This window comes from Cottoperca gobio, chromosome 14 (assembly GCF_900634415.1).
Source record: "Cottoperca gobio chromosome 14, fCotGob3.1, whole genome shotgun sequence".
Classification (NCBI taxonomy): Eukaryota; Metazoa; Chordata; class Actinopteri; order Perciformes; family Bovichtidae; genus Cottoperca; species Cottoperca gobio.
Genome location: NC_041368.1, coordinates 13,664,276 through 13,677,236, shown reverse-complemented (window position 1 = coordinate 13,677,236; position 12,961 = coordinate 13,664,276). Strand labels below are relative to the sequence as shown.

The window sequence follows — 12,961 nt, the reverse complement described above, 5'->3', positions numbered from 1 at the left end:
ATGCAGGGAACACAAATGGACAGAGCGGCGACGTGTGCGTAACCATAATTTATGACTCCTGAGTGTTTCCACATGACATAATTAGATTTAGTGCAGGATTTACAAGAAAATGCACTGTAGCAGTTATCCTTAAAGATGAAAAACTCCAATCTTCTAATACAGTACATGCTGTGTCTTTGCAAGCATGTAATTAATCTCTAATGACATCATCCTTGCATGTCCTTGTACACTTTCCTAGATTGTGTGTGTGTGTGTGTGTGTGTGTGTGTGTGTGTGTGTGTGTGTGTGTGTGTGTGTGTGAACTTGTGAACATCTACCCTCCACAGAAATGCGGATACATTAAAAGGTGTTTGTACATTCAAAAATAAGCCAACAAATACTGCACACACAGAAACAATCTTCCTCTTATTCATTTTGGAGGTAAAAAATGAAGTATTCCTCTCTCCTTATAGTTTGTATTCTATTCACATATAATCATCCAGCAGGATAAAGCTTAGCGAGAAAGTCTATTCAGAAATAAGCTAAGCTTTTAGTCATCCATTTCTTCTCCTCCCATCTCTGTCAGCGACACAACACAGACAGAAATAGCACCGAAATAAGCTAAATGCTCCGTTTTCACAGGAGACACAATAGACACCCTGTAGACAGAATTTCACAAGTGGTGATTCATTAAACTGTGCTTGAGTGTGTATATGTGTGAACCAAGCAGTAACTCACTATTCACAGCAAAGGGATTACCATCACAGAGAACAGTGAAGCAGAATTGGGAAATAACCAGAAATAGTATCCTTCAGTTGCTCTTCACTTAAAAAAAAAAACAGAGCTGCTCCTTATCAACAATCTTTGCTTCCCTGACTGCAGCACAATATAGCTCCCAAATGTATTCAATTGAACTTTGTCTCTTCAGTTATTCCCAGCTGTTTTATTGCTTTCTCAAAATACTATTTTCATGTCTGTCTCTATCTCTTCTCCCTCCCTCCCTCCATCGACTCTTCCACCTTAATAATACAGAGTTAATGAGAGCGGGGCGAAGTGATCAATCCCATTTTCACACTTATAGAAGACACATCAGCAGAGTACATATGCCCAAATAATCCCTCCTCTCTCCCCCTCTGTCTCTCTCTCCCACTCCACTCCCACATACACGCAGTCAGACGTCTTGTTGAACCCCAGGGGGAATCATTCTTTATCGCAAGGGGGAACTGTAACAGGATTTCTGCGGGATCTCGGGTCAGAGAGGGTGGTCATACCTAACTGAATAAGGAGAATGAGAAAATCCGATCATCAGCAATAAAAGCTGATTTATTTCCGTATTGAAGTGGTATCAGCGACCTGCTATGACATCGTCGGAAAAGCACAATATGCTGATAATAGGATTTATTAGCCGAAGCTTAATGAAAAATGGAGCGACGTGTTAACACATCCATCCATCAACGCATGTTCACACGCAAGGTTTGTCTTTTTGTTAGACATACAGCCGACAAAATGACAAACTGTATTATAGAAAGAAAACAGACGACCACGAAGAACATTCAAAACCAAAAAAAAAACGTGAGCTCAATGTATACACTTGCGTGCAAAGTTTCACATGAGCACCACCTACTCACACAACTACACACACTCATGCGGTGACTATCACTGCAGCAGGAGCAGAGACAAAGACATAGCTTCTCACTGGGAGAAAATGTGGCTTGCAGAAACACACTTACTGATGAAAAATCTCCTTAATTATTCTTTTTTTCAGTGTTGTTTTTGGCCAGTACTGGGAAATTAATCTCCACTAAATCAGACATGGTCCTGCTTTAGCTGTCTGGTTTTGCTGTGCTACGCAACCTATACGGATGGATTGTAGTTGAGATGGACAAATGTGCAGAAAAAGAGAAGAGAAATGACAATGGGAATAGGATGAGTTTCGAACAAAAAGCAAAGAGGAACTGCTAAAGAGATTAGCGTGATTAGAAATACACTGACTGCTACAGTCTGGAGGAGAGAATTTGGAACATGAGACTTGGTTCATTGAGCTCTGCGGTTAAAACATAGATGCAGACAGGGGTGGCATGGAGGCATAGAGGAGAGGAGAGAAAGGGTGTCTGTCCACGCGGGTTGCTGGTTGCTGTTTGCACCGCATTGTTATTAGCAAAGCCCCTCCACCCACTACCCTCACTCCTGTCGCAGAGAAAAATATTAACTCTTGCATGGCTGGTAGCTGAAACTGTACGAGGGGACAAAGAGGAGAGGGAAGGAGTTCACTTCAAATGGAAAGCAGTTGCAAGGAAAATAATTCAACAATAGTGGAATTCTCTGTGGGACCGTAAGGAAGTTGGCACATGATCATGCTCACTCACACACACACACACACACACACACACACACACACACACACACACACACACACACACACCAAGCTGGCAAGATGAGGCAGCCCAGACAAAGAGAAGCTGAGTGCAACTTAGACGGGCTGAGTCACTTCTGTTTATTTTAGGAAAATGTGATAATGAAAGCAAATGATGCTGCAGAGAGTGAGATGGGGTGTAGAGGAAGGGGGACGTGGGGGATTCTAGTTTGTATTGCAATGTGTGAGAGTGTGTATGCATGTGTTATATGCAAGTGTCAAACCCCAGGGGTGTGGGGGAGGGAAACTGGCAAAGGATCAGTGAGAGGTGAGCGAAGAATAGAGCGAGCTGAGGGTTTTTTGAGGTGCAGATGATGTGCAAAATAAATTATAATATGGTAATAGTTTGAAGCTGCTGTGTGTGCGTAAGAAAAAGACTGTTTTCATAGATTGGACAAAGGAAGGTGAGAGAGTACAGGTCGGGTCAAAGGACCCCTTGAGGAATGCTGCTCAGTTTAAGGATTCACATACGCTGGTGTTCTGACAGACAGTTTATCTTTAAGAACATGGAAGAGGTTTTAAAAAGACTGTACAGTAGTCTGAAAAAGTATCATAAAAAATGAATGATTCTCTGGCTTTTTACACTCAAGTTAAGTATGCCACTTACATCTCGGTCCTGATAAAAAATACTGCTGCACACATTCCGTTTAGCTTCATTCATAGAGTAGCATTCATTTGCTTAATAAGGGCTGTAGCTTATTCACTAAAATAATTTAAATGCACAAAAGTACATTTAAAAAACGGGGGGGGGGAAATATAGCGGGGGGGAAGCGCGTGTGTATGTGTGTGTGCAGTTTGTTTCTGTGTGTGTGCCATCAACGGAGGCGTTCCTTTCTGTTCACCCTCTGATGTCCTGCCTGTGACTGCAGGGGAGGAGCTACAACAAGCTCATTGCCACCTTACAGACAAAGACAGCGTGAATTGGAAAATGTGTGTTTGCACGTGTGTTGGCACTTCATTTACACACATACACACGAACACACACACACACCCATGCACCATACTTTTACTGAGCAAAGAGAAGCCTCCAAAATGTTTAATTATGAGTGATCACAACACACCAACGAGAAATAACTGGAGCCTCCTCTTCCTGTCACTCTCTCGTCTCTACACACACATTTAATTACTTTTAAAAGAAATATGTTCACATACACATTAGTATTCTACAACATAGAAACCACTGTGATATCAATTAGCACAATCCTTTTGTCCAAATAAAAGAGAAAAAGAAGCAATACATGTTTTGTTTTTTAAAACACAACATAGATTTGAGAGGCATACTTCTCCTCTCTCCTTCACTTCACTTATCATTTCAAAGTTCTCCCTCCCTCATCCTCCTTCTCGTCTGTTCTGTCCTATAAAATGACCTTGAAGGTCGCACCGGTGCGCTACACTCATGGGCTTTGTGACAAACTGTCTTACCTTTAGAAACACACACACGTACATAAGCACCTGTGCCCGAGCAACTACAACAAAACACACACACACACACTGATGCGACTGGTTTTCCTGGCAGAGATCTGCTGAATTGATCGCTGTTCAGACATTGCAGAGGTCAGATGTAATGAATCAATCACACATGCATCAGCTTCCAGAACAGCAGCTACAGCCAAGGCCACAGGCTCTGCTGCCCTGTTTTGATGCAGTGTCAACTTCCACATTAACATGACTGGGAGGGATTGGCAAGATTTAGCAAGATGGACTGGAAGATCCATAGACGTGGGAAGTCTCTGATATTGAGATCGATAGTGGCAGCAGACGATTCCAATAAACACAAAAACCACACTTCTTGCACATATTTTATGCACAGGGTAGAATCTATCGACCCCGTCTGGGCAGTGCAGCTAAATGCTAAACGATTTGAACCTTTGCACAGCTGAAACAAGTAACATTTTAGGCAAGTAAAAGGAAAAAGTGATGCACCCTACCCTAACAAAGACTTGAAACCTGCAGCCCACAAAGTGTTTCAAGGACAACCAAATCATCAGACGGCGATCAATCAGGACAAGAGACAGCTGAGTGTGATCAACATGCCCTCATTCTGCTCACCTTTACTTGATCCACCCCCTCCTCTCTTTCCCTTTTCTCTCTCTCGACCCTCTAAGTAGCCTAAAGGTGAGGCTGAGGACATGGGAATTGTTGAAAAAGTAACTAAAGCATGTAAAGATACTGTGCATTTGACTCATCTGGCTTTGCACAGGAGTAAACTAAAGAGTAAGAGGTGAGGTGTGGTGGTAAATGACGGTGAAGAGAGGAAACAGAATGGAGGTATTTGACAAAATGAAACCAATATATATGATTCCTTTGATAAGTCTCCGAACAGAGCATATTTCAAATTCACATTCTTCACACACTGCTTATATACTCCTTCAAAAAAACACTTCCATTAAACGGCTAAAGTCTGAGTCAGCTATAAAACAATTGGCATCTTTTCTGGCATTTAAGGATGGCGCTTTGCATTGTTGTTTCTTTTTCCTGATGCCCAAAATTATTATAGCACAAAATCGGAGGAGACACTAACAAATACAAAAATAATAAATAAACATTATTTCAAAAGAAATGCAAATTCCTTTTAAAGTGTATTTGTGGTCACCTCTCAGTACAGTGGATCATAATCAGGTCAGGTCTAAAGCCTGGGTAATCTATGTCTGATCATTAGCTTCACCCACAGAGACTTGACCTGATCCATCCATCACACCAACCTGCTCTTCCCTGTCTGACCTCACTCCCTCTCCAACCACGTTATGATCTGCTTTAGTCTACTGCTCCTCTTACAGCACGATCTGCGGCTCAACTTTCATATTACAGGTTTTTTGTTGTTTTTTTGCAGATACACAAATTCCCTCACAAGATGCACTGCATCGGCCCTGCGAAAACAAAACGCTCAGATCCGTATTTATCTGAGAATGCCGAGTGAACCGAGTAAGCACCAAGAGCCGAATCATACAGACAAAAATACGTGCGACACTTCTAAAAGAAACCGATGCTAGACTTCGAAGCATCGTTGCAGAAAATATCCGCAGGGTGACTTCAGTTGTGCGACTTACCTTCAGGTTTCTCTGGTGTTGATTCATTTAAGAACGCCTGTCAAATGCAGTTGAGTTGCAAAACGAAACACAAGCGTGTCTCTCTCTCTCTCTCTCTCTCTCTCTCTCTCTCTCTCTCTCTCTCTCTCTCTCTGACTCGCAGTGCAAGGAGAGGGAGATGCTGCGGACAGGAGGAGGAGAAGGAGGAGGAGGTGGTGGTGGTGGTGGTGGAGGAGGAGCGGTGCTGATGGGTCGTACCAGGTAAGATTTCAGCAGACCCCTCCCACCCTGGATAAATACTTTTTCAGTCACTCCCATCCGGCAGGAGGCTGTGGTCCAAACCCTCACGTACATTGTCTCTACTGTCTATATTTTGTGTATATTGTCAATTGTTAATTTTTTATATTTATGCACCAACTGCACCACAGCAAATTCCTTGTAGGTGAAAACCTACATGGCAATAAAAATGATTATGATTCTGATGTGCGTGTGATGCGTCCATGGAAAATTGCCCAGTGTTGGGTACACAATTATTATTAATATTATTATTTTAATAATATAGAAGTTTTTTCCAAGGTTAACAGATAAGTTAAATTTTTCCAACTGACCAAGAACAGTAACTAATGCTTCATTTAGTTTCACATGAATGCATCAATATTTGATTATCATGCCCTCATCTGTTCAAAATAACTGCACATTATCTGATATTGTTAAAACCTCTTACAGTGTGGGGGAATTTACCCAAAAATACCTACAAATGACATACCCAAAGTAAATTAAAAGCTGCTCTTCAACTATTTGCACCTTATGCTTGGTTTTGGTGCACTGAGTAATAGTGGTCTGAATATACTGAATTTGAAGACAAATAAACTCCGTCTGAATGTTTCTGTTGAAAAAGATGCCTGAAGATGACTATAGCTGGTAGGTAAGAGCTGAGGGAGACTCAGTTGCTATAGGCTCGGTCTGTAAACAGAAGAAGAGGGGCTGGCACTTCCTTATCAAGTTGACACTGATTGGCTATTGATGGCTGTAGATAAGGCATGGAAGCTCTGATTGGCTCAAATGAGGTGTCAATGGAACACTTAGAGTCCGTTCTACATTTGGTCCTGTCCTGGACTGGCTTGGACCTTCATTGACCTGGCGTCTTAGACGAACAGAGACTGGATTAATTATTTTCGAAATTGGAAAAGGACCCGGCCTCCGGCCCAGATCCGGCGACAGCGCTTGATCATGGCGTGAGCCAATGGGACCGCAACCTCCATCTTGTTGGATGGGAATAGAGGCGGCTGGTACCCATTGGCGCAATGGAAAGGGGAAAAACCGGTGGCGGACGTAGGCAAGGTGTTGTAGGCGTATTCCACCCAGGTGAGGTGGTCACTCCAGGTGGCCTGGTTTTGGGACACGTGTCTCCTACTCCGAGTTCCTGGATGATGTGCTCTGTTTGACCATTAGATTGTGGATGGTATCCTGAAGACAGGCTGACTGTGGCGCCAAGGAGATTGCACTCCTTCCAGAAACGTGAAATGAACTGTGGACCTCGGTCTGATACAATGTCCCTGGGAAAGCTATGAATACGGAAAACATGACGCAACATGACCTCTGCCGTTACCTTGGCAGAGGGAAGCTTGGTTAGGGCAATGAAATGTACCATTTTACTAAAGCGGTCTACCACCGTCAGAATGGTCGTGTTACCTTTTGAAGGTGGTAAGCCGGTCACAAAGTCAATGGAGAAGTGGGACCATGGGTGTTGAGGAACTGGAAGCGGATGGAGCAAACTCATCTGAGCCCTGGATGATGTTTTATTCTGGGCGCAGACAGGACAGGCCGCCACGTACTCGGATACCTCCGACTTCATGGATGGCCACCAAAACCGTTGCTTCAGCACGAACATGGTTTGCTTGAGCACAGTGAATTACCTTGGATCGTAGTGCCACTGGCACAAACAAACGGTTGTCTGGATAACCACTAGGTGCTGAACTCACATTAGCCTGCTTAACATTTTCTTCTATCTGCCATGACACAGCTCCAACCACATGGTTAAGTGGAAGGATTGATTTGGGTTCTTTGGCACTAGGTTCGACTTCAAACAGGCGTGACATTTTGTGATCCTGGTCGATATGATAATGTGAAATTGAACCTGTTAAAAAACAAGATGTCAGGAATGGTGAGTACTGGTGCCGTGGTGAATCTCTCCTTTAGGGACCGGAAAGACTTTTCTGCCTGGGTACTCCACGAAAAAGGAACATTGGGAGAGGTGAGTGCATGCAGGGGTGCCGCAACTGTGCTAAAGTTACGAATAAACTTCCGATAGAAATTTGCAAACCCTAGAAATTGTTGGACCTTTTTCCTGTTAACCAGAGATGGCCATTCGGCCACGGCAGTGACCTTAGTAGGGTCCATCTGTATTGCGTTGGCTGTGATGATATAGCCCAGGAAGGAGATGGAGGCAGCATGAAACTCACATTTCTCGGCTGGTTGGATAACAGTTTGTCAAGAACCTGGCGAACATGGTTGACATGGGACTGAATGTCTGGGGAAAAAATCTAAATATGGTCAAGGTATAGGAACACAAACATTGAGGTAGTCCCTCAGAACATCATTGACAAATGTTTGAAAGACAGCAGGTGAATTGGTAAGACCGAATGGCATGACCAGATACTCGTAGTGGCCAATAGGAGTATTGAATCTGGTTTTCCACTCATCACCTTCTCTGATTCTGATGAGGTGGTAGGCATTCCTAGGGTCAAGTTTTGTGAACACTTTTGCTTTCTGGAGCAGATCAAAGGCAGATGACATTAGTGGCAGAGGATAACGATTCTTGACTGTCATGGCATTCAATGGGCTATAGTCTATACAAGGCCTGAAGGAGCCATCCTTCTTAACCACGAAGAAGAAACCTGCTCCTACGGGAGAGGAGGATGGACGGATGATCCCAGCTTCCAAGGAAGTGGTGATGTAGTTGTCCATTGCCGCTCTCTCCGGCCCAGATATGGAGTACAGGCGTCCCTTGGGGATGGGTGCCCCAATCAACAAGTCAATGGGGCAATCAAAAGGATGGTGAGGAGGGAGCGACATAGCTTTAGCCTTATTGAACACTTCTTTTATGGTAACATGAGGGAACTTTAGCCAAATATGGGTACAGAGAGTCGTTACTTGGTTCATTGACAGAGATTTTAACAGCAGGGAAACATGAACATTGACATTCCAAACTCCACCCTTTAATTTTACCTGTGCGCCAGTCAATATGGGGATTGTGCTTAGTTAGCCATGGGTAGCCCAAAATCAGCTGGTGTTGAGCTGAATTGAATAAATTCAATTTCATCCATTCAGTGTGGTCACCATTCACCACAATTAGTATGGGCTCGGTGCAGTGGGTCACTAGGAACAACAATCGACCATCTAAGGCGCTGGCTTGAATGGGCTTAGTCAAAAACAGTTTTGGCCTGACACTGTTCGGCTAGATGCCAGTCCATGAGGCTTTCATCAGCCCCAGAATACTGAATACAGAAACTAGCACCTCTCGATTTAAAACTTGGTTATTCACAGAAAGGGTTACCTGAGTCATTGAACGAGAAGGGAATGAAGAAGAGAGTTGGCTCATCAGCGCCCCCCTCCGAGCTGGTGAGTCTCCCCTTTTTCTTTGACAGCCTGCAAGCTGATGCCCTTGTTGGCCGCAGTAAAAGCAGCAACTTTCCCGGAGGCGGCGCTGTCTCTCTTCCAGAGGAATCTTGGTTCCTCTGATGCCTGGGATGACGCTGGTCTCTCAGGGGCTGATGAGCTGGAAGGCAAGGATGTCCATGGTAGACGACCCACCGGAGAGCGTCCCTGGTGACTGGGAGAGCGAACCGCGGGCCTTTGTTGTTCCCTATCCCGCTCCCTCAGTCTGCTGTCCACGCGAATCGCAAAGGCAATGATGGTCTCAAGATCCTCTGGTAGTTCTAGGTGCGCCAAATAGTCTTTGATCGGATCCGACAATCCGTTCATGAAGGCGTCGACTAAAGCTGGCGAGTTCCAACCACTATCGGCGGCTATGGTGCGGAACTCAATGGCGTAATCGACTACTTTCTGCTGGCGTTGGTTGATTTGCATGAGTATGCAGGATGCTTCTCTTGCCGGGGACGTATGATCAAAATTTTTACTTAATGTGTCTTTAAATTAAATCAATGACTGACAAATCTCTGAGTCTCTTGACCACTCGGCGGTGGCTAGAATAAAAGCAATTTTAGCTTGATCTGAACCAAAGGCGGCGGGATTGTGTTTAAAATGCAATTCACATTGAACCAAAAACGTTCTACAATCACCTGACTCGCCTGAAAACTTTTCCAGGGAGACCAGACACAGAGACGGAGAGACAACATGGTTCATGGCCTGAACGATGGCAGGGCTTGGAGCAGTTGGAACATCCACAGCCGGAGGCATGGCTTGGGAAGCAGTCTCCCGCTGGGTGAGGACTCGTTGGAGCTGGACTTTCAGGTGGTTCACTTGGTTGGTGACTGAGGCTTGGAATTCCACCTGACAGTTGGTGAGGTCCTGCACTCCATGCTGGATATAGAACAGGTGGAGTAAGTTGTTCTGCGAAGACGGCGTGGCTTTGAATGAATGACTCAAACAGCGACGTTCAAACAAAAAGATATTTTAATCCAAAATCCCATTAATAACAAGAAACATACACTTGATTAAGTTTACAAGATGAACTGGCACAAGACAAGGGGAGACAGGACTATTTATACATGAGGTAAGGGGACACTGGTGACAACAATCAGGGCGGGGCAGACGATCACAGAAGCGGGAAAACACACAAGGCAGGAAGTTAAGTGACCTGGAACGAGAGGGAAAGGTGAGTTTCAATACAAAACAGGAAGTGAAAGACGACACTAGACAAGCGTGACTGTAACTTAACATAACCTGACCTGAGAGGTATTACATACTGAACATGAACTAAACTATAACATAAATACATGACATTAAATAATCTGATGGGACAGGACACGAAGAGCGTTAACTTTATCCAAACACACTCGTCCTTTCAGCTCGTGCAGTTTGACATGTTTCGTGCTGTAATGACGCTCGAGAGTCTTTTTCATCACTATAAGCGTGTCCGCACAAACTAAGCACACTGGCCTTTTACTTCCACAAATAAATAATCGTTCGTCCATTTCTCCTGGAAAGTGACATTCTGCATCCACCTTTCTCTTTTTTTACACTCGCCATGCTGCCTTCGCTGATGTCAATGACCGTCTCGTTTAATATTGAAGTTTTTTGACATGACTTGACCATGTGATGACGCTCGTGTTGTATTCAAGGACCCTGACCTTGGCCAGGAAAAATAGTCAGTCCCCCGTTTTATTCTATTGCAGACTGGATTTGGATTTACGTTCTCTGAACACCCCCTGGGGGGCACCACCGCCCTGGTTAAAAAACCCTGGTATTGATCGTGTGCATGTGACGTCACGCTTATTTTCCAACCGGAAATCAGCCATGTTGAATGGTATACACAACCAAGACGGCGGCCGCTCACGTGTGAGTTGCTGCAACGCAACGCTTCGTAATCTTCTTTGTATTTAAACGTCTAAGATTGAAAGAAAATGCCAACCTTGTGCGCAGTGTATACTTGTGGTAATAACGCTACTCGTGACCCAGAGAAACGGTTCTTTAGATTTCCTAAAATCATCAAAAACAACGATCTACAAAAGAGGGATGAATTACTGTCTACCGAACGCCCTAAGCTGTGGTTTAGCAACATAAATCGTAAGGATTTAACAGAAGAAAAAGCACAATTCACCCGTGTGTGTGGCGTCCACTTTATATCTGGTAAGAGCTCATGCTAAAGCTATGTTTTCAATGTTTACATTAAACATTTGTGCTTATGATATACCCGAACACTGTAAGACCTTACTTCTCACCTTACTTCTCGTCACTAGGAGAAGCGGCAAAGCCTTATGATAAAACAAACCCAGATTGGGCGCCAACACAAAAATTAGGACACGAAAAGATCAGGACGAATGCTCATCTCGCAGCATCAAGAAGCAGCAGGATGAAGGAAAGATCTGCCAAGAAAGCAAAATTAGAAGCAGCCCATGCCTCGGTATCTTTGAATACGCTAGATCTAGAATGTGTATCATCTTCGCCAGGTAAGATGTTTACAATATATGTATATAAAGTCCCTAAGTTTAAAAGCATGTGCTGATAAATATATTTAATGAAATTCTTATTTTAGTTTTACTAATAAATGTTTACCTTTTGTTGAACAGATTCAAACAATGAAATTCTCACAGATCAAAACCTCCCAGAGACAAGAGATTGTGAATGCCAAACAGATCTCACTTGGTTACAAATATCTGCAATCGAGCAGTGCAATCGACACATGACTTGCGAATTGGTGGAACTGAAGAAACATTTATTGGAAGCAGATTTAACTGAAGCCAGTTTTCAGATAAATGAAGAGAAAACCAAATTCTACACTGGACTTGAAAATTTCATGATACTACAGCAAGTAATGTCAATATGTGGTGGATTTGTTTATTCAGGCACTCTCAACTCTCTAACAAAGTTTCAAGAACTCCTCTTTACAATAGTAGGGGAAGTGGGGGGAGGGGTTAGGACGAGGGAAGAAAGGGAAAGAGAAAAGGAAAAATAAATAAATAATAATAATAATAATAATAATAATAATAATAATAATAATAATAATAATAATAATAATAATAATAATAATAATAATAATACGGTTAACAGGGGGCTAGCAAATGATACTTGAGAAGAGGTGCGTCTTGAGGCGGGACTGAAATATGGAGAGGGACTGAGAGTCACGGATGTCTTGGGGGAGGGAGTTCCAGAGCCTGGGTGCTGCCCTGGAGAAAGCTCTGTCTCCAAAAGCTGCGCAGCTTGGATTTGGGAGTGGGAAGGAGACCAGCTGAGGTGGATCTGAGGGACCGTGGGGGTTGGTAGGGGGAGATGAGGTCAGAGATAGGAGGGGGCTAGGTGGTGAGGACCAGGAGTTTGTAGTTGATTCGGAGGGAGACAGGTAGCCAGTGGAGTTCTTTGAGGACTGGGGTGATGTGGTGCCAAGATTTGGTATGTGTGAGGAGAAAGAAATTACACATACATGTACTTGCATTTATTGATTAGCCTGACTAGAAGGACAGTACCACTGTCCTGTTGGAGCTAGGTCAATTATCAGACACTTTATATGGTACCAAACAATTTTGCAATTGCTATTGTCACACCCAATGAGTTGGCTTCCCTGAATGTCTTCTCTGCAATAGCACCAGGGCCCACTTTCACCATCCGAGTCTTCCTCTTCTTCTTCTACATTAAGTGTAATAGGCCTGGTGTACCATTTTCCTAATATTTCTGGTAGTACACCAACAGTGTGCAATTTAGAAGCCTTGGCTACAGCTGCTTCCCAAAATACATTATTTGCATAGAAGCGTTCAATATGAACATCCTGTTCAGTCCAAACCACAAAATCACAGTATTCCACATCAATGATAAAATCTGTGCCTGTACTTGATAATAGTATGCATGTTTGTGATCCAGTGATATG

The 12,961-nt window shown here is 43.6% G+C and overlaps 1 protein-coding gene across 2 annotated transcripts in view; it reads right to left on the bottom strand.

Annotated features, from left to right (window-relative positions):
* The window catches only part of mtus2a (microtubule associated tumor suppressor candidate 2a), a 42,376-nt gene extending 36,819 nt beyond the window's left edge, over nt 1-5,557 (bottom strand). For both annotated transcript variants that reach the window (XM_029448204.1, XM_029448205.1), the window contains exon 1: nt 5,440-5,557. The gene's annotated coding sequence lies outside the window, so the exon portion shown is untranslated. The remainder of the gene's footprint in view (nt 1-5,439) is intronic.
* Nucleotides 5,558-12,961: the final 7,404 nt, after the last annotated feature.